At 30.4% G+C, this 25,578-nt stretch overlaps 1 protein-coding gene across 1 annotated transcript in view; it reads right to left on the minus strand.

The window, feature by feature from the left end:
- LOC107440417 (uncharacterized) overlaps positions 1-25,578 on the minus strand; it is a 574,971-nt gene that overhangs the window by 475,311 nt on the left and 74,082 nt on the right. The gene's annotated exons all lie outside the window — the stretch shown is intronic.

Genomic DNA, 25,578 nt, shown 5'->3' on the forward strand with positions numbered 1-25,578 from the left:
ATGTTTATTCAGAGAAAGTACGTTTTTGTGTCTGATTTCGTAACTTAATTAATAGTTAGCACTAATTAATTAGCATATTTGAGGTCACCCCCAGAAACCATTAAGATTGACACTTAGTTCGTGAAAATCCGATCATTAGAACGAAAGTTATTCAGGGTGATTCGTTTTTTTTTTTGCGGACTGTACATAAGTTATAGTAGCCACCCTAATTTGGTTCTCTTCCTTATCTAATGCTCTTCGCAAATTCGGCAGTGAAACAAGTTTGCTCTGCTTTTATTATACGGCACAGAACGTACGTACGTGAAGGTGCTGCCAGGAAAAAATTGGCCTCTCTCATGTAGAATCTAGTACGTATTGTTCTTCGCAAGTTTTCCTAAAACTGAGAGTATTATATAGAACATAAAGACGTGAAAATACTAAATCTCATTATTATAAGCGAGTAATTTAAAAAATGAGTTAGTAACCTTTAAGTCTTTGTTATTGGCGAACGGAGAGACGAAAACGATATTTTTTATTCATATAAAAAAATATATTACAATATGGCTTAAAATTAACGTTTGCAGAATGAACGAGAAAAAATTTAAATAGACATTTTTTTCCAATCGTTTGCACCTAGTATCAATAGTGAAACTTGGTAACATTTAAAGAAAATAGTTTCAATTTTCTCAATTTTTTTTTTAAAAAAAGAACTTAAGTAACTTTTTTTTCAAGCTACATGAAATCTCTGGAATTCAATTTAAGAACATAATAGAAGTCCAACCATTGAACTGATTTAAGTCTGAAAACTTTTCGCAAACTTTCTTCCACAACACGGAGCTATAAGCTTGAAATTAAATAAAGAAGAAGAAAAAAAAGAATTAATCGAAAAAAATTTGCTATCAGAAAGCGCGAAGTATAATCTCCTTTCATCCCAAACTCTTTTAAGTGAATGCTACTTTCTTTTTTTTATATTTATTTTTCTAATGACCTTCAAACAATGTGACCACCATTACTCTTCAAAGAAAAACCATCTCAACTAAAGAGTCTCTTTAAAAGGCTCAATCTTGTAGAAAAATTTCTTGTGATGGAAGTTCATTGTTTCGAAGCCTCGACACCGTTCGGTGACACATAGAAGAGGCATGAAAGTTTGCAATGAAAGTAACGAAACAAACAATGTCTACAAAAAAAGAACGTAAAAAAATTTATTTCTAAAAAGATTAATAACAATGGTTTAAATTAAGTGGAAATTAGTATTTTTCATAAGTCAAGTAGTTATTAAGAAAGTTAAAATAAAAATTACCGCGAAAAATAACTCAATTCAAAGACAAGTCCCCATTTTCGAATGATGTATCACCAGATTTAAAATGCTTATAACTCAATTTACACTTACTCCAATGTTTAGGAACTTTTAAAATTGTAATTTTTTTCAAAACTATTGAAAGTTATTAAAAATTGACAGCATTTCTAATAATTTCTAATAGTTATTAAGAAAGTTAAAATAAAAATTACTGCGAAAAATAACTCAATTCAAAGACAAGTCCCCGTTTTCGAATGATGTATCACTAGATTTAAAATGCTTATAACTCAATTTACACTTACTCCAATGCTTAGGAACTTTCAAAATTGTAATTTTTTTCAAAACTATTGAAAGTTATTGAAAATTGACAGCATTTCTAATAATTTCTAACAGTTATTAAGAAAGTTAAAATAAAAATTACCGCGAAAAATAACTCAATTCAAAGACAAGTCCCCATTTTCGAATGATGTATCACCAGATTTAAATTGCTTATAACTCAATTTACACTTACTCCAATGTTTAGGAACTTTTAAAATTGTAATTTTTTTCAAAACTATTGAACTATTGAAAGTTATTAAAAATTGACAGCATTTCTAATAATTCACAAAATTATTAGAAATTCTGATTTTTTTCAACTAAAGTACATGCTTTTAAAGTATGCGAATACAATAAAAATCTCAAAGCATCTAAAAAAGTCAAATAAGCATCTCAAAATACAATAAGAAAAAAATTGTTTTCATTCATTAAGTGCTAGAGTAATTACATTTTTGGTTTAAAAAAATTCTAGTCATAAAACCAAAATACACTTTATTAAACCATATTCCTTCAGTAACTCTTCCGTTCATATGGTAACGTGTAATAATACAAAACTGGAAAGTAAACTGAAGCAATAAATAGTTTTTTTCTTGCCATGTTACCATGTTTTTTTTTTACTATGTTTACTACCAAAACAATGTGTCAATAAAACTATATTTTACTGTTTTGCAAAAGTAATTACCAAAACGCTTTAAAACTACTACGCTTTTTCGCTTACCCACGGAGTCAGAAACATGGTCAATTTTACTATTCCGGTAGTTCTGACAATTTTTTTTCAGAGAGGTAGAATTGCCCTTAAATTTAGAAATTATAAGAAAAAGAGAAAGATTTATCTACAAAACATGCAACATGTTTATAAATAAACACTGTTAGGATGTTCTCGAATAACTTGACACTAATGTAAACTCTAAATTCTAACAACAACTAAGCTTAAATTTAATGCACAGTGAAATTTATAACTGCCTTGCGCCAGGAATTAAAGCTCTGAATAAATATCTTTAAAGATAATTTTTTTTCTAATCAAAAAAGCCTACTTTGTCATTTGTGCTGTTTACTGAGTCAATATAACATCCAAAAATAGGTTTTTGTACATTTTAGAAATTTGAAAATCAAAATAAGAGTATAATATCGTTAACAAACGAAAGATTATCATTATTGATTTGGTATAGGTTATACTAATCAAATCCTTAATCTTCTTCTCTAACGATTAGATATTGATCTTTTCATATTGATTATACTTAAGAGTTTCAGCAAACATTTTTCAATTTTAGATTTTTCAAAATATAAAAAGAGAATATAGTTACAATTGGACGAGTACAGGATAAATATCGTCAACAAATAGAGCTTGTCTAGTGATGTCTTTTACTGTGTAAAATATTGCAAAAAAAGAAGGAAAAAAAGTAAGATTATATAGTGTCTGAAGAAATAGAATCGGCAATATTATTTTAACAAAAAATGCACAAGACAAGTACTTTAAGCTTATGTATTCAATATAAAAATATATTCTTTTAAATATTTTAAACTGTTTCTTAATGGTTTTTATGAAATATTTTTACTACCAACTGCCATTTTCATATATATGAAATAAGGAATTGCCCAACTAGCGTGACAATCGCATCGCTGATAGTTTTCTCCTACAGTTAAGGGAAATCCAATGTACTATTTCCTGAAAAACTTCAGTACTATGTATAAATCGTTTACACGTTTATAAATCGAAAGGTATTTTTCTTGTCTAATGCATATAATACAATATGAAATGAATATTATAATTATAGGTAGTTAGCATTACCCCTACGTGGTGTAGTTCCCAGCTTCATATATATATATATATATATANTATATATAAGTAGCTGTTACAAAAAACACGAGACAATTTTAACCTATGCTATTGCAGCAAACCAGCACAACAATAGGAAATAAACAACTGTTCGTCTTTTGAGATGTTTAAATTAATGTTTCAACAGCAATTAAACTCTAATGTCTGAGGATATCGAACATATTTTCCCAATATTTTTATTTGTATCATTACGAAGAATAAACTAAATTACATAAATCAAAGTTAGTATTATTTTGACACTAATGGGTTTTACATGGAATTTATTATTGAATTACGGGTTATTAGAATACTTTTACATGAGAACAGAGTTTTTTTTTTTTATAGTTATAAATGTAGGAAACTGATTAATGTTCTGATATTTATTATTTTATATCATCGTCGCTTTTTTATGTACTTTTGTAAACATGAAAGGTTGCGATAACTATTAGTATAATAATTCATTTTTTGTTAAAGATAAACAAGTTATATGATGATTTTTCTTTACTGTAGTACAGATACTTAGAGTTGAAAAATAATCGCATATTTCATAATGATTTGAAATTTAAAAAAAAAAAGGGTTTCGCTCAAATATTTTCAATTATCTTTTCTTACTATTTCTTTAATGATTTTATAAGTAGACAAAAAACTTTTTTTATTTCAATAATGACTTTGTTAATAGTGAAGTTCTGTTATTGAAGGACCCCAATTATGTGCAATAATCGTTGGAAATAAAAATGATAAACTTTAAATGTTGGAAAACAGATCTTTTTTGGTACTTAAGTTGGAATTTTCGAAATTAAAAGAACGCCAAAGTTATAAAAACAGATAATTACAAATAAAATTGCATTAAAACATAATTTTAAAGTAACAATAATTTTAATAAATTTTGTAAAAAATGGAAATAAAAATTACAAGAAATAATTTATTTCCATGTATTATTAAAATTAGGTCAAAAATAATAATTGAAATCGTGACTTTTTGCTTACAAATAATAGTTAATTTTTTTTTCTGAAACTGTAATGAAATGATTAAATATTTTAAGTATAAATTTAAAAACTATTTTTTTAAACATTGAATGGAGATTAAAATATGATTTATATAAATTCTTTTATCCCACTGAATAATCAATAAAAATGTTATGATACTCTCTTGAAATAAAATTTTGCAACTATTTTTTTATGTATCTAAGAATACTTAACTATTTATTACCTTTCAGGGTAAAAAAACAATTTAGCATCTGTATCTGAAGAAAAACTAGAAGGAAGTAATTTTAATAACTCTTCGCTATTTTTTTAATTAGTAAATTTACTTATAATTCGATATGCTTAAATATCTATTATATATAATTCTCTTACGTGGCTCCCAAATTTTGGCTGTATTTCTTTTCCGCCGGTGGCAACGTCTGCTTTGTTTTGTTTACGTTTTGAAAACACCAAAGCTTTTAATGATGTGTTTCTGATCTAATATATATAATTCTCTTACGTGGCTCCCAAATTTTGGCTGAAGTACTTTGTACACAGTCTTTTCACAGCACTTAAATACTTACTTTATTTTCTTCATTTATAGAGAAAACAGTCAGCAAAGAATTCTGTTAGGTTAAAAAACATTTCGCTAAAAAAATAACGAATTCTAAAAGAAATAAAAATAAACAACTTATAAAATAAAAATGCTGTTGCCAGCCATAGAATTTTTTGAAAGTTAACTTAGCAACATAAATCAAAATGACATAGAAGCGCAACTAGATCAAAATTATGATACCTGAGCGCTTGACGTAACAAATCCTTCAATTCTAAAAGTGTTGTATCGCCAAATGCCCAAATTAACAATTGTGTTCTTAAAGAAATTCTATAAAAAGTTTTAAATAAACAACCTACTTCTACAACTGCTTCTTGAAGAACTTGGCTCATTGATTAAAAATATTGTTTTAATTTTACAGTACTAACTTTACTTCTACTTTCATTATTGCTATGACCCTCTTTCATTACATTTTACAACTTCATGCTAAATTTGAGGACTTTAAGTTGTTTTGTGGTTGAATACTGACATTTAGAAATGTGTACATAAAAAAAATAATATTTAGAGGTTAAGAGTTGCCTCAGAAAAATTTGAATTGTTGACATTGAACTTAACAATGGAAACAATCGTTTTTGTGAAAAATTGAATTGTATTGTTGACATCAAAACTAAAAATATTGTGTTTCAACTTAACAATACTACCTTAATTTATACTTTAGAATTGCCTCGGAGAAATTTGAATTGTTAGCAATGACTTAAACAAAAAGTTTTATTTTAACTGACAAATACTATATTATAATTTTAACTTTTTCTATGACTATACTCATTTTCTTACTCTTTTCTTTGTTTTTTATACATTTTATTTTTTTGTGATAAAATAAAAAACTTATAGTTGTTCTGCTTCTGAACACTGATGAAAACACAAAATGATGGGCTTCATCAACAATCAAAAATATATACATTTATTTTACAAATTCCATATTATTAAGGTGGCGCCCTTCAGAGAATTAAAAATACAAAATTATCTTCATCAAAGCCGATGCTTTACATCCGGCGTTCAGTGGCAGACTACTATTTCATATTGTTTTACAACACATGGCTTTAGCCCTCTGGTGGGAAAGACTTTAAAACAAAACTTACAACAGTTACTTTTCTCAACAACTGAAATTTAGAATAGTGTGATTAAGAAAAATATGTGAACTGTTTGCAATTTCAAATTAATATTGAAATGTACAGGTTTAGAATTTTCTACAGTGAAAAGTTTTCGGAACTTCAGTGTTCAAAAAAGTATACAAAAGCTAGACGTTAAGAACGTATCCAATGAGCGAGCAAAGCGAGCATTGGATTGCGAAGCAATCCGAAATGAACTGCGAAAGCAGTTCCGGGGGTTGGCGAGGGCCAGCGAGCAGGGGGCGAAGCCTCCTAGTTCTATATATTAGTATCTTTTTAGTACTTTGCAAAGTACATCTTGGTTGAGAAAATTTGAACATTTTCTTGTATATTGTAAAATGTTCAAGAATTATTTGAAGTAAATGTTACTGTAAAATACAGTCTTTCAAGTAGTATTAAATTTTTGAAGCCAATTACACGGAAAAAGCTGTCTAGATTAGTGTCAACAGGATAATGATTGTTTCTATATCATCCACAGTTACGTTCCTGCTGGTTTTCGAATATATTTTTAATAATTTTTAAACCATCGTCACTGCGTCACGGGATGGGACAGGTTTTAGTGCTTTTACCAGCCCATCAAGTTTCAAATGTCGGAGAAAAAAATAACCCTATCCTAAAGCGTTTTCTAATTTTTTCTTTCTTTACTGGCACTTTTTTAAATATCAAAGCAGAGATCCAGTACTTTTTGCCAAAATTTTTTACAGCTAGTTTTTTTATCACTTGTTTTTTTATTACTACAATAGTAAAAAAACTTTGTCAAAGCATTAAAAGTTGCAATTTTTTATTTATTTTTCAAGTTCAGTTTGAATTTTCCGCAGAGGAAATTTCAAACTTTAAAAGTCGCTTTTTTTTCTTTTTTTAAGTAGATACTTTTCTGTATTAATTTTCGATGGTACTGCATTAATGAAATTGATACATAATATGCTTTGATAAGTCCATAAATACATAAAAGCTTTCGAGATATTTTTCTCTCTTCAAATTTCAGCATCAAAATAATTATTTTACTAGGATCATTTTGGCTTACTTCCTTTTATACAAATCATTATTGATCAATGAGAAAAGGTAAATGATTAAAATCCATTAAATAGCGGATATTCCTCGATTTTAGGAGATAATCTTCCTCTCTTTCAATCTATCAGAGAATTTGAAAGATACCTATTAATATCATCCACAACCCATTACTTAACATCCTCTGTAATCAAACTTACTCACAGTCTGTTAAGTCAGAGTGAATCGTCCGTAGCATAAACGAACCTAAAACCTTGTATATAGGCCTTGTAGGGTAGAAAGTGCGAGGCGGCTTATCTCTTCCCCTTGAAGATGCCTAAGAGATTAAAAGCGAGTGGGTTGATCCGCTTTTCTCAAGATCCCTCTCTCCTCCACTCCTAATTTAATTACCAACATCCATTGTTGAGAGCTTTTCGTTATAATTGCTTAAAATTCTACTTTGGACAATGAGTAACTGCTGAAGGCCGAAAGAGGTTTATCTGTCCACGCTTCAAGTGAGGGCGATTAATTTCATGAAACTTATTAAACTGGCTGATCTAAACGACAAATCTATCAACAATCAATGTAAAAAATTTTTTCTGCACTAAATCAAACGACATCAAAACCAAGTAGTTGATAGAAACAATAGTTAAAATGTCATAAGTGCTGTAAAAATTCTTGCTCAATTTTTGATTTATAAGATACCAAACATACACGTCTGTCATGGGTGCCGCAGTGGACTGACCGTTAAGACACGGTTCCCAGCTGATCACCGAAGTCAAGTATCACTGGCTGCGGACAGTGTGTGGGTGGGAGGGTGACCACTTGGATCAGTCTGCGTAGGGACCGAGGGTGTGCTGTATGGGTCCTCGTTAAACTGTGCCACTGTAAAGTGCTCGACTTCGCGCGCTGGTCGTCGGGCTACCGAAAGCAGGGGAGCCATCCCCTCTGCAGAGGATCAAAATTGTGATGGCATGTCTTCGGATCATCCTCAGGGATGTATTCCAGACCATTGTGCAGCTCTGGTGCGACGTAAACGAACTACAACAACAACGTCTGCTATTGCTATTTATTAAGTGGGACATTGTTCCTCGTGCGCTATTTTATGTTGAATTCATTAAAAGGAATGTCGAATAAAAGGAAATTAAGTCGATAGAACTAAGTTTTGTTTTTATATCCCTTTACGCATAAAACTCTTCTAAGTCAAAAATTATAGGGTGTGGTAGAAAAACCCGGACGATTTCTAATATAACTTAAAAATAAATTAGCAAAATTTAGCAAGTAATATTAAGAGTAGAACTTTTACTAAGAAATAAATTTAATTGGTTTCAAAGTAAGGGCCTTTTGTAGCAATGTAGAGCTGATTGAAATTTCCAGCAATGGGCCGTGAGTCAGCCCTGAGAGCGATTCATTTTCACTGATGAGAAGCTGTTTACAGTCCAACAAGCTCATTAATCCCTGAATAACACAGCACTTGCTCTGTAGACGCTACAGGCACCTTGGCAATTGTTGAGCATCGCCAAAGTCAGTCGTTGTCTGGGGTAGAATTTGTGCAAGGGGCAAAACACCTCTGAGTTTTACGATCCAAAAGTATACCAGCGGGAGATTTTAGAAGCTACTGTATTTTCGTGGTCCAAAAAGTACTTCGGCAATGTAAACTGGACGCTTCAACAGGACTCTACACCAGCTTTGAAGGCCAGAATGATACAAAAGTGGTGCATTGGACATTTCCGAATATGATATCATTTGAAAAATTGGACATTTCTGGATATGATATCATTTGAAGAATTGGACATTTCTGGATATGATATCATTTGAAGAATTGGACAATTCCGGACATGATATCATTTGAAGAATTGAACAATTCCGGACATGATATCATTTGAAGAATTGGACATTTCCGGACATGGTATCATTTGAAGAATTGGACAATTCCGGCTATGATATCATTTGAAGAATTGGACAATTCCGGGCATGATATCATTTGAAGAATTGGACAATTCCGGACATGCGATTGAGATTTGGCCACTCTACTCGCCCGATTACACTCCCATGGATTACATTGTATGGGTGCACTTTGGAATCTGGAACACTATAACACACATAGTTTGAACTCTCTAAAGCAATTGCTTTGGCGGGAATGGTATGGAAAAAAGGTAAAAGACCTGCAGCCTATTGCTGAAAATTTCAATAAACGTTTGCGCCTCCTGCAAAGAGAAACCAATTTGAAACTAATTATTATTAGAAAAAGTCTAATCTTATTATAATGTGTTATATTTTATTATTATATTATATTGCCTAATCTTACATTTATCTATTTTTACTAAAAAATATTAAAAATTGCTTGTATATTTCTTTATACATAAGAATCTAATAAATTTTGACCTATTAGTACTATCAATTTAATTTTTTGCCAGTAAAAATAAGCAGGAAGCAATACATCACTTACCTAATTAGCAATTGTTAGACGCAGAAATAGTCTTAATTATAAAACTGTGTCTTTTGTGCATCAGAACTTTTTATAACTTCCACGCATAAAAAATTCTCTGATGTGGGGTACAGAGAGACAAAAAAAGAAATTTTACATTTATCATATCTTAGCAACAAAATATGAAATCGTTTTTTCTTCAATCGACGTTCTGCTTTAATTAAATATTATGATTATTTAAATATGGTAATTCAAATCAAATTATAGTGATATAAATAAAATAAAAAGTCGATATAAATATACAGCGCAAATACTTTATTCCAAATATTCGAGTTTTAATTTGTGAATCCAAGTTAATCCTTATTTTCAACAAAATCTTAATTTTTAACAATTCAAAATAAATTCTTTATATTTTGCTAATTCAAATAAATTTCCAATTCTCCTCCCGCAAATTTAACTTTTTATATTTAGGATGATTTTCTAATTATAATAGAACTCATTTCAAATTATCATTTTATTAGGTTCCTAAACATAGTTGAAATAAAATAATTTAAACTAATCTTATCTTCATAAAAAGAACATTAAATCTAAAAACACTTAGTTAAAATTACAACTATAGTTGTACTATTTTTATCTTTATAAATTAACTGAATTCCAAATTAATGCTTTTAAGAGAACCTATTAAAAGCAAAATATAATTCTTTAAGCAATTATAATTTTTAAATATGATTTATAGTTGTATAAAATACATTTCGGAAAGATTTTTAATCTTTTACATTTTATTACTTATTTACATAAATGCGAAACATTTTAGCAAGATTTTTAGCAATAATTTTAAAATGCATAACAACATGGGATAAAAAAAATACAGAACTCTATTTACAGGGGGTAAAAAATATATCTCAAAAATTTTTCTCCATTTCATCCATTTCGCCTTTTACCGATAACTAAAAAGTCAACAGCAGAAAAAAATCTTGGAACTTCTGAATTATTTTTATCATTTCTTAAAGATCAATCAATAAGAAAGATGAAATGCTGCTAGAAGTAGTCACTTTCCAGATAAAGTTTCGTTCCTTTTCCAGATCTATCGAATATGGTGAAAGATATTTCAAAATTTAATTTTCGCTTAGAGAGAACATTTGCATCCAAGATAAGAGTTTGAATTCCAAAAACTATGAATTATTTATTCCTAGCTTTTTCTTATATTGCATTTTGAATAATAAAAATATTTTTTTCTTTAATTTTTTTATATCTTTGTTTCTTTTGTAAAAATGTCTAACTTCAAGGCTTTTATAAAATAATTATATTTAGTAAGATAATTTCATACAAAGGTGGCTTGTTTTTTTTTTATATTTCAATCATTACTAATGTAGTTTTATGTCTTTTTGTGCATTGTAAATGCGTGTAATACAGGTTGCTCCTTAACCAGCCCTCTTATTGCACAATTTCTGTCAGAAATGAAATCAAAGAAGATTGTTCATTCAAAGTTGAAAAAGAACAATCACACAAGGAAAATACAAAAATGCTGTTTGTTTAATGCTGCTTGAAAATGTTTAAAATCAGGTTACTCTGTCTGTACACTGCATTTAAATGTCGTCTAAGTTGTTTTTGTGGTTGAAACCTCAATAATTGTTCAACGCTTTGCGTGAAATATTAATACTTCAAGTTTACAATTTCTCGAGAAACTCTACAAATTTCGGATTAGTGGATATTTAATTTATTCTTTTGCATTTAGACTCTCCATTTTTTTCTAATTTTTTTTTCTTGGATATTTGGACAAAAACATGCCCGTAAATATTAATTTATCGATTACAGAGTCAATAAAGTTCGCCAACAATTAGAAACAACGTCAGATTCTTGCTTAAACAGGTCACCACTGACCGATTATACAGATGGGTGTATCAAATATGACAATAACGCTATCACTAATGATAACAATACATCACTAATTGGAAAGCATCATGATAATTATCGATAACATATTTAAAAAAATAACATTGCTAATATTATACTTAACGATATTTTTTGAATACGGTATAATTGCGAGTGATAATAAAATTTATTTCAGAAACAAAAAAATTCAGCAATGTAAAAATAAATGCTGGAAAACTCTTGTGATATGCAGATAAATATCGATAATTGTACGCAATATATCACGATACTTACGGTTACGGAGATTCAGGTTCTTGGTGACAACTTAAAAAAGCAACCGTCAATACACGGTTCCAATAACCGATAAGCACACCTTCAGACCCATGAGTTAATCAATAAATATAAAAAAAAATAAGTTCAATGGTTTTCACAGCAACTTCTGTTAACAGTTGAAATTGCGATCCGAAATCAACTATGAATTGAATGATTGAAATTCATGAACTCAACCATGAGTTGAAATTCATATCAACCATTGCGATGCTATAGCGTGATCAGATTGTTGTTTTCTCAGCAAAACATATGAGAAAGTTCACAGTTTCTTCTTATTGCTTATCTACATAAAATTTTAAAAAAATCGGATTGTTCTTAAACTCTTCTAGAGGGTTAAAAAAATATTATTTTCCTAAAATTATTGATTAATTTATTTTCAAATAATTCCCCTTCAAATCCGAGTTATGCCTGTAATAACAGGATTTTACACAGGCCTTTTCCCGGGACCTCGTTAAATCAGAATATCGCAATAAACGAGTCTCGACTGAGATCCATTTATTTTAACATCACGACATTGACATCAAAAATAAATAAATAAGACATAAAATAGTTTAGTTTTAAGCTTTCAAAAGCATCCTCTCTTTGAAGTTATCTACTAGATTTTAACTAAAAGTAGGTCAACTATTTGAGAGCATAAACGATAACTTCGAAATAAAACATTGGAATGGCGACTTTTAACGTTTTATTTCATTTTCAAGTTAAGCCCTTAAATATTTTATTTCTCGATGTTTAAGTTTTGATTTATCTTTCGTGATATAACCCAGAATATAAGTTCAATCCTGCCATTTTAGCCTCCACAAAATATCTCTCCGAAAGCCTATTTCATACCACACATACACCATAATTTTCCCGGCGCCCGATCTTCCAAGTCTTGTGGAAGAACAAAAAAAAAAGAAAGTCAAGGGAATATAAACTTTTCTTGCAAAACTAAACAGACATTTCGGCGAGGGATTTTTTTCAGAAGAAGGGAAAAAAGCTTCCCCATGTTTGTGCGATTTATTCCCTGCTTTGCGATTTCCGTAATGATGTAATAAAATTGGTTTTACACGCCTAAAAATGCAGGGAAATAACTATATTCAGCCATAAAATCCTTTACACAGAACGAAGCCCATCGTTTTAGAGTAAAAGCGAATCTATCTCTTACGCGAGTAGAGGTCGCTGGCATCGTGGGTGAGTGGGGTTGAGTGGCAACGTTGCTGAATTCCATTTTCACTGATATTGAGAAGTGGTTTCGTTCCAAGATATACTGCCCCAAATATTATTTGTCTTTTTTTATTTCGTTTTTGAGTACATATATTACATCGATTTAGTCTGTCCCCTATACCTATTTTCTCCTCCATCATTTCGAACGTAGAGAATATTTTTCTTCTTTTCATTCGATGAAGAGGGGGAGGGGAGTGATCAAAACAGAAATACTTCTGTTGAGCAGTATTTATTCAAGGCAAGCCACGTGGTGACTCTGGGTAATGAGTTTTTGATGACGTAGAAAGAAACGAATTCCCAACATTCTTACTTCGCACCTACGTACAGGACAGTATATGATTGGAGTGTGAAAAAGGTCTACGAGTGGTAATCTGTCCGTGGAATCGGTTGAAGCGATATTTGCATTTAGTAATAGGTCATTAGTTTCATATTGAACTTTGCATTTATTTTTCATGCAGGAAAAATATAAGCTGCGTCACCATTTTAGTTTGTATTTTTAATCGTGAAAACTGTTTATTGGGCTAATACCGTCTCTACATTTTAGGAAAGAAGCACCGCTTGAAAATATTCCTTCGTGACATTCACGAAAGTGCACTAGAAAGTTCGAAAACACCCTATCAATAAAAGTTTTACCTGTATTGACTTATAGTGATGCACACGTCACGTGAATCTATTTTATTTCGAGGATATCATGTGCTTTGATATTTGATCAAAGGAAGGATCTAGTTAGCTTTCATAATCTGGTAACAAGTTGAAATCTTTTGAACCGATTGTCTTTCGATATAGGTTCTTATATGAGTAGAATAAACTATAAAACACTTGAGCATAATATACAATGAGCGGCATGTATTTATATGTGTTCATCTACGAAACTAAGTAAGTAGCTAGATGTCTACTCAAATTTATGAACCTCAAAGCCCGTTCTTTAAATGTCTGATTAGAAAAATTAGAGCTATTGCTATTTTATTATTAGAATTTTCCGAGCTGTTCTTTTTTGTTATTTTCTGATTATTTCATATTTTAAATCGTTCGTAAGATGTTCGAGACGAATTTTGTTTGTTAATTCAGCGTATGTTACTAATTCAGCGTATTATACTTTACTATTCAGCGTATTTTATGTCTAAAAAATGACGTACGTGGATGTTTAGTGCTTTCTTGAACATTTGAAACAGCTTTTATCAAAGGCGCCGGCAGAATAATATAAAAGGGGGTGCAACCCTCTAACATACTACCCTCCCCTCCACCCGAAAAAGAAAATTAAAATATTCTGCTATTACAATTTGTTTTGTTATTACGTATACTTTCATCTGTTCATTTTTTCAAGATACATTTCTTCATTGTTAGCAAGATATTTAAAAAAAAAGTACGAATTTCTTGTATTTGCAAATTTTGCCCAGAGGCGATCGCGCTGGCATAGCTACTGACTTTGAAACACAAATAACAGCAGACAGCAGTTTCGTATTCTAACGTGTTTGTGCACGCTTAACATTGGTATTTATTGTGTTGATGAAGTTTTACAGTTGCGAGAAGTCAGTTTGTGTTATACAACTTCGTTAAACTGAATAACTAATAGAAAATATAATATTATTTACATTTTATTAAATGAAATTTAAAAATATAGCTTAGATATCTACCAAGTTTGTGAATGCTCAGTGTGCATAAGAAAAAAATCAAAGATGACTCAGAATTCATTGAAAAAGTTATAAACAGATTTGGACAGCAAACAAGACGAATACAATTCTTGTTTGATTAAACAATTTTTTAATTGTTATGTATCAATAATTACCTAATTATTTGTTTTTCCATAAAAATATGTTTAATAAAAAAATTTTAGAACAGAATTTTTCTGTATCTCTTTAATTGCTTTAAAAAAAAAAAGCCATGAGGGTGCAAGTGCACCCCCTTGCACCCCGCTGCCGGCGCCCTTGGCTTTTATTATTCCCACTAGTTAGGGGACCGGGAGTACTGTGGTGTACTATTTCTACTCCTAACTAATTAAACACCACACGAACTCTAATTTTCAAACATTAATTCTAAAGACAAATAATTTAAGCTTAATTATTATGTTAGTTTAATTAGTCAATATTTTAATTAACTGTTGTTAACTACTTGACTTGTTTTTGATTTCATTTAACTGTGCTCAACATAATTTAACTTATTTTTGTGTATTTCAGCAAGTCTAGACAGATGGGTTTTAGTCAGTCTGTTGACTGATAGGGCCTTAGGTTCATGGGACCATACGCATCGCTACCGAGTGGCAGCTGGTGGTTCCCCTGCCCAATGGAACTGGGACAGTGGAGTGCGGGGATTGTTAATTACGTAGTGGTCATCTAAAAGTCGTTAGGTCGCTGTACGTGTTACATGTGGCCATCTGAGGTGAAAAGAAACATTGAACAACGTTCACACAAGCATGTAGATGGCGTTGCAGCACCTTCACAATTACAAACACTCGATAAAACAACCTCTGTGGTCTAAACAAAACGGACGTTATAACGTGAGGTCGCTGTACCGAGACTACATAAAATTAGAGCAAACATTTGCTTTTACTTCATAATTAGTGAACTAATCCGGGCAAAAACATGCTACACTTAAAATAGAGTTATTAAACTGACTGTAGAGGCACTACTACATAGATTTTTTTTAACAAAAAGATCTGTGTAATAGCGCCACGCCACTACACGAAATCATATCTGGGGATACTTCCATATCGTGATCTGTCGCGCCAACTACAATCGCCAAGGTGCCAAATAGATTTTAAACTTGCAAATTTTTAAAAATAACAAAAACATGTAGATGTTTGCCAGGGGGTGGCTACGAGTTATACATTTCGAGTTGGTCCCTTTCTGAGATGTTTTTTTTTCAGTTTCTCGAAGGCCTCTGACTGAAAGTTGCCAAGACTAGGCGATTATTCAGCCACAGATCACGATACTGAAATCTCCCCTCATATCTTTCTGTATGAACAGAAACAATTACGAAATAGATTTTTTATACGATTTCTAAAATTTAAGCATTAGCGAATGTTACTTTATTGCAGATTTAACCGCATCCATTTAAGGCGGTGGTTCCTGAACTTATTGGTCTCGTAGACCCCTTTCCATGTTTTTCGGTTATTGGTAGATTTTTATTTTTTGTAAATTCATCAACTTCAAACGTATTTTTCACAGCTAGTATAGTGTTACTCACTGTGAGAGGTTTAAATATCTAACTGTAGTGAAGCGTAGTGTGAAAAACGTAAGAAAAAAACACATGTTAAATTTATACATTTATTAATTAAGTTCCAACTAACTGAATTTAATTAATATGTAAATGGAATAAAATAGTGCACTATAAGACCCGTACTCCGCTACTAATATTATAATTGCGGAAATAAGTTTGTATACAAAACCGCATTAGTGTATTGTCGATCTGTTTATTACGTTTACACGTAAAAACTAAGCAACAAATCTCCGTGATCTTGCGCGCAGATAAAGTTGGAGGTCTAGCTAGCTAAAGAGTTGACACAGGCTAGTCTACAATTTAAGGCTGAAAAATACTTTTTTTGTTACAAAATAACTGCTAGTTTATAATAATTCAGTTTCATTTATCAAAAAATAATCCCAATAACTTAAATTTTAATAAACTTTTTACTTCAAAGCTACTTTTATAAATTATGTAGAATGTAGATAGATATATGTCTTTATATTGTAAGATAGTATAATGTAAGTAAATAGGTACTATCAGTGTATGTTGGTTATTCCATTCATGAAATGCCACCCCGTTGACCCCATTTTCCTTTCATGGACCCCCAATTTTTTTCCACTTGACATGGACCCCTTGTAGGTTGTTTTCGACCCCTGGGGGTCGATATAGACCACTTTGGGAATCACTGATTTAACGTTTCAAAGGATAATATTTAATTGTCCGACTCAGTGTGAAGCAAATTATTTCCTGAACTTTTCTGAAAAGGTTTGCATTATCTTATAAATTGCAAAACGTGAGCTTTCGCATTTTATGGCGCACGTATGGGTGTAAAGTAAAGTTGGAGTTTCTTTCGATTGAATTTAAAATGCAAATAAACATAAAATTTAAATCTAAAATGTCATGTTTCAAGTTGGAGTCGCGATGGCACAGGGGATAGAGCGTTCGCCTTCCAATGAGGTGAACCGGGTTCGAATCCCCAGCGATGGTTGGTTGATACGAATCCGCATCCGGCTTGCACCGACCACAGTGCTGACGTGAAATATCCACTGGTAAACAGATCATGGGTTAGAGTCCCTTTGCCGCTGGGCTAACCGTAGGAGGTTCTCGCGATCTTCCTCACCATGTAACGCAAATACGGGTTAGTTCCAACAATAAGTCCTTCACGAAGGCAAATTTCTCCTAATAGTTGATCCAGGAGTTCTCTTGTCTTCTGGATTGGGTTCAAAATGACAAGGCTACGTATTTGAACATTTGTAGACTTAAACCCAAAAACTGTTGAACAACGGTAATAAAATGGTTCACGTTAAAGATTTCTATAACTCTAGAAATCAGAGCAGTGAAAAAAAGATTTAGTTATAGTATTTTTAATATAGTATAAGTTTAAAATATATATTTGAATTTTCAATTCGGTGGGAAATAATAATTTATTAAATTGATACTTTTCAATTACTTTATCTTTCAAAATCATTGTTTATTAAAACAAAATATATAATGCTTTTAAATTTATTCTTCTCTGCGTTAACATTCACTTAAGCAAATAGTTACTTTTTATTAACAATTAATGCATTGTTATGATACGGCAATTATTTTGCATTATCGCTCTCTTTTCAATGTAAACAGAAATTTGTACAAATAAACGTTTCGTGTAAACAATTGAAAAGTAACAATACACGATTTATATGGATTGAAACACCGAATAATTGTTTTATGGAAATTAATGTTAACAATAGTGCTTTAATTTTTTTTCTCTTTAATTTTGAGAATTCATAGGTAAACAAATATTTACGTTTTAAATGTAAATTACTTTTATATTATCCTTAAAATAAAATTCGAACCAAGCAGAGAGAAAAAAAAGATTTAGAGTTAAGTAGAATGAATCAATAAAAGGACGATTCCAGGGTTTAGTCTGCCAAGTGACAAATGAAATTAATTAATATATTTGACAAAGAAAAGGGAAAAAAAACCATTTTGCAAATAATTTTAGTGCCTAAAAAATCTTACAACTCTGTATAGGGTTGGAACTTTGATAAAAAAAAAATTCCGCTCATTTAGTTAAAACTAGAAATTATAATAATAAAAAAACAGCAGCAGTTAAACATTTATCATTTAAAAAAAAACAGAAAATTCAATATTTGGCCCTGTTTTGGCGACTTTTTTACATTTTTAACATATCGTTTTGTTTCGGTAATTGGATTAAGTTTTATATCGTAAACGCTTATTTCTATCATTTAAAAGTTAAAATTAAAGTTAAATTTACTTTAATAATTAGACTATGTAGATATGAAACTTAAAAAAAACATACAAAAATTTTTGAAGTTTAGATATGCAGCAAAGTTCACAGAGAAGTAAGAGTAAGATTGATTTGGAGATGTTTTCTCACATCTGCTTACCATAAACATTGAAGCATTTTTTATGAGTTTTCTTATCAAAATTAAAGTTTTCACACTGAACTAAGTTCGATCACTTAAAATATACACCATATGATTTTTATTTTAAAGAAAGTAATAAGATTCATATACGATTTTTAAATATTGAAATTTTCAATGTGTTGAAACTTACACATGGACATTTTAATACGTTACAAACCTACACATGAAACAAACTATACCGTTCTAAATTTCATTGAATAAAATCTAAATAGATTCAGATCTTCCCCTATTTGTAAACCATCGTCTCAATCCATAAACGTATAAAATTTTGCCTCTTAATTTATCTTCTTCAACGCTATTATTATACTGCTTTCGTTTTATATAATGCTTTGATATAAACCCTGTGGCACAATTTTTTCGGGCTTTCTGCGACAAACTTCCCTAGCACTGATTTTTCTTTAAGATACTTTTAATTATGACAATTATTAATTTAAAGTAACGGAAACGTTGTGTTTACAGAAGAAAGTATAGAATAAAAATGTATAAAAATTGTAAAAGTAATACATTTTTTAATTCCAATATTATAGGCGATATTCTCGATTAGAATTTCAGATTTTCTAAATCTTTACACAAGCTAAAATTATTAAACAAATTAAACGATAATAAGTTAAAATTCGTAAAATACGTGCAGAACTCTCAAAATAAAAATCGTGAATCACTCAAATAGGACTCTTTAAAAAAGAGATACTCAAACAAGTGCTTGGTGCTCTTTAAAGGAAAAAAAAATGAAAGGTAGAAAATCATTTCTAGACCGAACTATCTTTAAAATTTTGGCGATTTCTGATTTTTTTTAAAAATTTTATTAATTCGAAATTCTAACTGAAGCCAGTTATTAACATTTAAAAAAAAACCCAAACAAAAATAGAAAAATCATGATTTTTTGATCATGAATCATGATCATTAATCAAGACATATTTAAAAAAAAATTCTGAATTGAAAAAAAAAATTTTTTTTGAAAAATTATACAGAAAGGAAGACCAAAATCCCCCCCTTTTTTTTCAAAGTCTTTCAGCAAAAAGTCTGCAACATTCTGTAACATACCGTGTAGCAGCAATTCTGCCACGTGGGATACCTACGATCTGTTTTGGTATTCAGTTTCATTAAAGACGACATAGTAAAAAATCCTTATTAATATCATTCTCCTTATGCTTACTCTATATTTAACTCAATATGATTGTGTATTTTTTACTTTATTTTCATTGCCCTATATTTAATCCGCTATTACGATTATTCATTTTTTCAGTATTTTATACAGCTATTTTAACATTAAATATGTGTGTATGCATATAACAACAAACTTGCCAAAATGACAATTCCATATGATATTGTGAATAACGTAATATAGAATAATATAATATAATATATTATATAATATAGAAGAATATAATATAATATAGTATATAATATAGAAGAATATAATATAGAACTGAGTGCAAATTATAGAAACGTAAATAGCAGTAATTTACACGGACAGGTAACATTCCGTTATGCTTAATCAAGTTGAGTATGTTATATTATAAATAACTCCAAAGATTGAATGGAATCAGGACTGCTGCCAACAAAAATGTGATTGCCTCTGTATAAATAATTAATAGCATGCATTTTTAACTAGATGTAACACTAACTTCTTCCTCTGTAACAATTAGTTTGGCAATTTTTAAAAATTTATTTTCTTTTTTTAAAATTAGATTTGAAAGGTAATTTATTATTAAATAAACAATTAGCAAATATTTTAATAAATTTTAAGAGATTGCCAAAATTATTTGCACGGCATGAATGGCATGAAAACAAATTTGGTGTGCATCTCCAGTGAGGTTGAAATTGAAGGTGACCAGATAATAGTTGTAGAGAAGTACTGTCAGGCTTAACCTAAAATTGAGTTCCAAATAAAACATTCATATGATCATAATGGAAAATTCATATTTTTTTCCACAACACTTCGCTCAGCAGACGCTGCAAATGTATGAGGCGTTAAAATAGAGCGTTTATTTTTAACCTTATGTATTCAGATTCTCAGAATAATAATGTGAATGATATAAAAATGATTTTTATCTGTAAAGAAATGAAAAGTTTTTTTACAGATAAAAATCTGTAAAAAAAAAAATTACGCAACTTATATACAAAAGAGAGAAATTTCAAATAAGTATAATTGTGAGGAATCGACTGTATTAAGTTGTAGAAGCTGTATTAAGTTCACGGTTGTGGTCACTCCTGTGTTGTCTTCAGCAGTAGAGTGTATACCAGGGGTGGCGAACCTTTATACACCAACGTGCCTCTAAAAAATTGCTTAATGAGGTTATAGACGTGCCGTCAAATAATTTTGACTTCGTGATTATTGGGAAAAGAATAATACTAAATACTATCAACTCAAAACTCTTTATTTACATTGAAAAAAATACATTTTGCAATGTCTCAGTTATACAAGTATTTCAACTTAAAGTAACATCAGTGTGACTTCTGTTGTTGCAGATTAGACGACCAATAACTTATATTAGGTTGTAAGATATTAGTTTAAGCAGGACTGTTGATTTTTTTGCTAGTTATTTATTGTTACCTTGTATTTTACTGTAATAATTGTTTTTTAGCATTAATTTTTAATTTTTCTATTAATAATTGTTTATTATTTTGTTTGTTTTTTGTGAATTTTAATTTAATTGTTACATATGCTTCATAGCGTAATAGCATTTGAGTAATAACAATTCATTATGTAACAGCAATTGTGATCGGTTGAGTGCCCAAAATATTGTGTAGCGTGCCATAAATGGCACGCGTGCCATTGGTTCGCCATCCCTGGTGTATACGTTGTGTGTGATCGAGACTGAGTAGTAACGGTGCGAGGAGGTGGATAATGTTGCAGTCACAAAGTAGCAAGTCAACTGCTCGACCAAGGACCATCCATCGAGGTGTGCGTGTTCATATCGCAGTAAGCGCTACTGTCAAGATAGGCGTGTTCATATCGATGTGGGAGTTTCTGTCAGGGTTGGCATGTTCACATCCCGCCTGGGTCACCAATGTGAGGAGCGTATAAATAGACAATGCCAACATTCATCTATGAAAAGGCACCCCAACTTGGAAACGAGTTAACATGTCTTATATACTAGTGATTTGGAATTGTATTTCTGTAGTGGTAGATACACTACAGAAAGGAAGAATAGTGGATATGATTATATTGATAAATATATGATATTGATGATAATTATATAAATGATATATTGATGATACTTATATTAATAAATATGATGAAAATAATTATTTTGATTAATAGATACATTTTTCTCTAATTATATTAAGGTTGTATTTAATTCTCCTTAAGTTCGATACAAAATTTTAACAATTAATATATTATTTAATATAATTTAATATGTAATAATTTATATATAATAATATTATATTATCTATATATATATTTCTCTTACACGGCGACAAAAAAAGCCTCATTACAACTCCCCGAACGGCAACGCTAGAAAATCTACCAATGATTGCTGCTAAAAATGTCACATGCCAAATCTAGCTGAGGTGGCTCAACATATAGCGCTTTTAAAAACGGAAAATGAAATAACCAGAGAGCATCAGCTGCGGCAATCTCATACTATTAAGCTAGGCAGAAGTGAGTAGTCTTTGTCGATAGATCTCTATTTTAGTATTTTGTCGAAAGCGCTTTTTTTCACGAATTTATATATTACGAATTTATTTGACGATTTTTGATTTATATCACGAATTTATTTGTTTTATTATTGTTATTAGTTATTCATTGAAAAATGAGTCTCAGTCGTGCTGTTACGCTTTAAGATTTTATACTATAGCACATTTCTAATAGGTTTAACGAATTACATGTCATTTATTTGAATTCAAATTTACTTTATGACTTAGTATTTACTAAAAAGATGTATTTTTTTTAAAAAAAAAAAAAACGTTGTCATATGGATTTGAATGATTTTTTGAATCCTTAGAATTTTGTGCATTTGCAATGTACTTAAGTTAGTAGCGAGCGAAGCGAACTTGGTCTGCGAAGCAAACCATATAAGATTGCGTAGAAATTTTCGGTGGTTGGCGAGCGTTAGCGAGCAGGGAGCGCAGCCCACTAGTATATAATAATATATATAGTTATATATATAATAATAATGAATAATAGTTTAATATATTGTTTATGACTATAATTTTTCCATAAAATATCACATTGTTTCTAAACTTCAAAGTTTTCAGACACTTCGCATAATATATATCAAAATGTGTAGCCTTAAAAATAAACAAAAGAAAAATAGCTAAAGAAACTTTTATAGTATTTTTCACTGGCATTCTCATAATTTATTTCGTATACAAATAACTACCAAAAATAGCTTCACAATTGCTTCATAACCATTTATTAAAATTTAGTCACAACACGTTAGGAAAAAAAAATCACAACACTCACAAATTAAATATATTTATGCCATAAATTCGTCTACATCAGCTAATGAAAATACTCAAGTTCCCTAGAAATTGAATTACAGTTATGGTTAGCACCTGTAATGAATATCTTACGCAGAAAAAAATATTATAATTTGAGTATACGAGTAAGATCTGAGCCGATCAATATTGAAATTCCATTATCAACACCTTTCGTACAAAGCGGATACAAAAACGAAATCAAGCTATCTCGTTTGAAATTTACTAATATATTCAAAACACGAACTTTATCATAATAAATTCTAAGCATCGCAAAAAAGGTATTGTTAGGCAAACTTACTCCAAAATTTAAATAAAGAAAAAGTAATGATGTTTGCCAGAGCCTAATAAAAATTTTTTTTATGATTATAGCAAAAAAAATCAACATCATTTAGAATGCAAATAGTCAAGCATTTTTAATCTTAGAAATTCACATATCGGGAACGTTTTTTTACTCTCATAGTTATCTTTAAACTATTAATTATGTCATCTGAATATGTTTACGTAGTCTTATTTTTATATAGCAATATTCAAATTAATTAGAATATTTATCCAAAACTAATTTTGAATATGCTGATTAGATAATAAGAATGGGAAGTTATTTTAAATATTTTTTATCGATTGAAATTTTTAAATAATGGTCATGATTTAGTAATGAGAACAATTTATTGCTTATTTTTTTGATTAAAATGTTTATACAATAATCATAATTTCTAATGAGAACTCAGATGAAATTTTGAAACAATAATCGTGATTTCAAATCAGAACATTACATAAGAAACAACTAAATGCTTGAAGATTTTTTTTAAAAAAATAGTGTACAATGAGGGAAAATACATATGACCTCAATAACTGTTAATCTATTTCACGTACTAGGACTTAAATCTTCTTAGTTCGAGAACCTCATCGTCTAGTACGCTAATTTTTTGTATAAACGAAGTCCTAAGTCACAAAGGCAGACGAAAAAAACGTTCTTTTTCTGAATTATCATGCACTTTTTTTGACGGGTATGGAATCCTGACCCTCAAAATAGGAAAGGGGTTGCCGCAAACTGGAAGCGATGGTCCCCATAGTTTGGTCAGGAGAGCAGTTTTGATCCCTCAATGTCAATTTCCCTTTTTGCGCATTTCCATGCATCTCAAGAACTGCATAAGCGAATTGAAAACTCTGTACACGTAATTTTATTTTATAACCGTCGTTGAAAAGCCGATCCAATTTTTTAGTTTTTCCACTACTAATTTAGACTTATAATTTTGAACCCAATCCAGAAGACAAGGGAGTTCCTGGATCAAGTATTGGGAGAAATTTGCCTTCGTGGAAGATTTTTCGATGGAGCTAACCCGCATTTGCGTTATATGAAGAGGAAGACCACGATAATATTCCATGGTTAGTTTGACAGCAAAGGGACTCTCACCCATGATCTGTCTACCACTGAGGATATTTTACGTCAGCACTGCGGTTGGTGCAAGTCGGATGCGGATTCATATCGACCAACCATCGCGAGGATTTGAACCCGGTTCACCTCATTGAAGGCGAGTGCTCTATCACCTGAGCCATCGCGGCTCTTGTACACGTAACTATGAAATTCCTTCCTCCATGCAAAAAATAATAATAATTTTCTTTTTATTTATTAAATAACAGTCGGAATTATCTGAATTTTAAGGCACACAAATTTTCACATTTTAAAGAAATACATACTTATATGCCCGAAATATAAAAATGCGAAGATTCAGTCGAATATTTCCGAAGAAATCAAATTTTAAATCTACGACATTTTTAAAAATTAGATTTCTCAAGAAGCTTCGCAAATACGAATTTTATAATTGTTGTCAATAGGGGGCTCATAAAAAAGTACTCGGGTTATACTAAAATACGCAAAAAGTAAAAATTAACATTAAGGGATTTTGACTGAACTTTTAGGGACAAACTGAACATATTTTCCACCTTTCGTAATATGGAGCTAATTAAGTTCTGGCAGCAAATGGCTCAATCAATTCTAAATTAGTTCATTTTATGTTACTTTGCATAAATATTGGGATTTTTATGTAATGAAATCGCCAGTTAAAACTCGATGTAAGTGGGACGGCAAATTACTAAAATCTCGCCATTTTGTAAAGCTTCGGAGACACTGTTTAAAATGCTAATATTAAAAGATATAAAAACTTATATTTTAACAAACTGAAAATTGATACCTTCCGGATATTTCGTCATTTTAAAAAAAGAGAGAGACAGAGAGAGAGAGAGAGAGAGAGAGAGAGAGCGGCAGAGAGAGTGAGAGACAGAGAGAGTGAGAGACAGTTAGAGAAAGAAAGAGTTAGAGAGAGACAGGCAGACAGATAGAGAGAGACAGATAGATAGATAGATAGAGATAGAGAACAGGACAGGACAGGCAGAGATACACTTTTCTACTACGAAGCAATATTATAAAAAAATTTATGTATGATTAATATTATACAAATAATGACAGGGTGGAAGACGTTTTTATTCCTTTTTGGTAACAATACAGAACAGGTAACTATGAACATCATTTTACCTATATGTGAGGGTGACCAGCGTCCAAGCTGCCACCATCCTTTCAAACGACAGGGTTAATTCAATCGAAAAGTCCTTCACGAAGGCAAATTTCTCTCAAT

The sequence above is a fragment of the Parasteatoda tepidariorum genome, chromosome 2, assembly GCF_043381705.1.
Source record: "Parasteatoda tepidariorum isolate YZ-2023 chromosome 2, CAS_Ptep_4.0, whole genome shotgun sequence".
In the NCBI taxonomy this organism is placed as follows: Eukaryota; Metazoa; Arthropoda; class Arachnida; order Araneae; family Theridiidae; genus Parasteatoda; species Parasteatoda tepidariorum.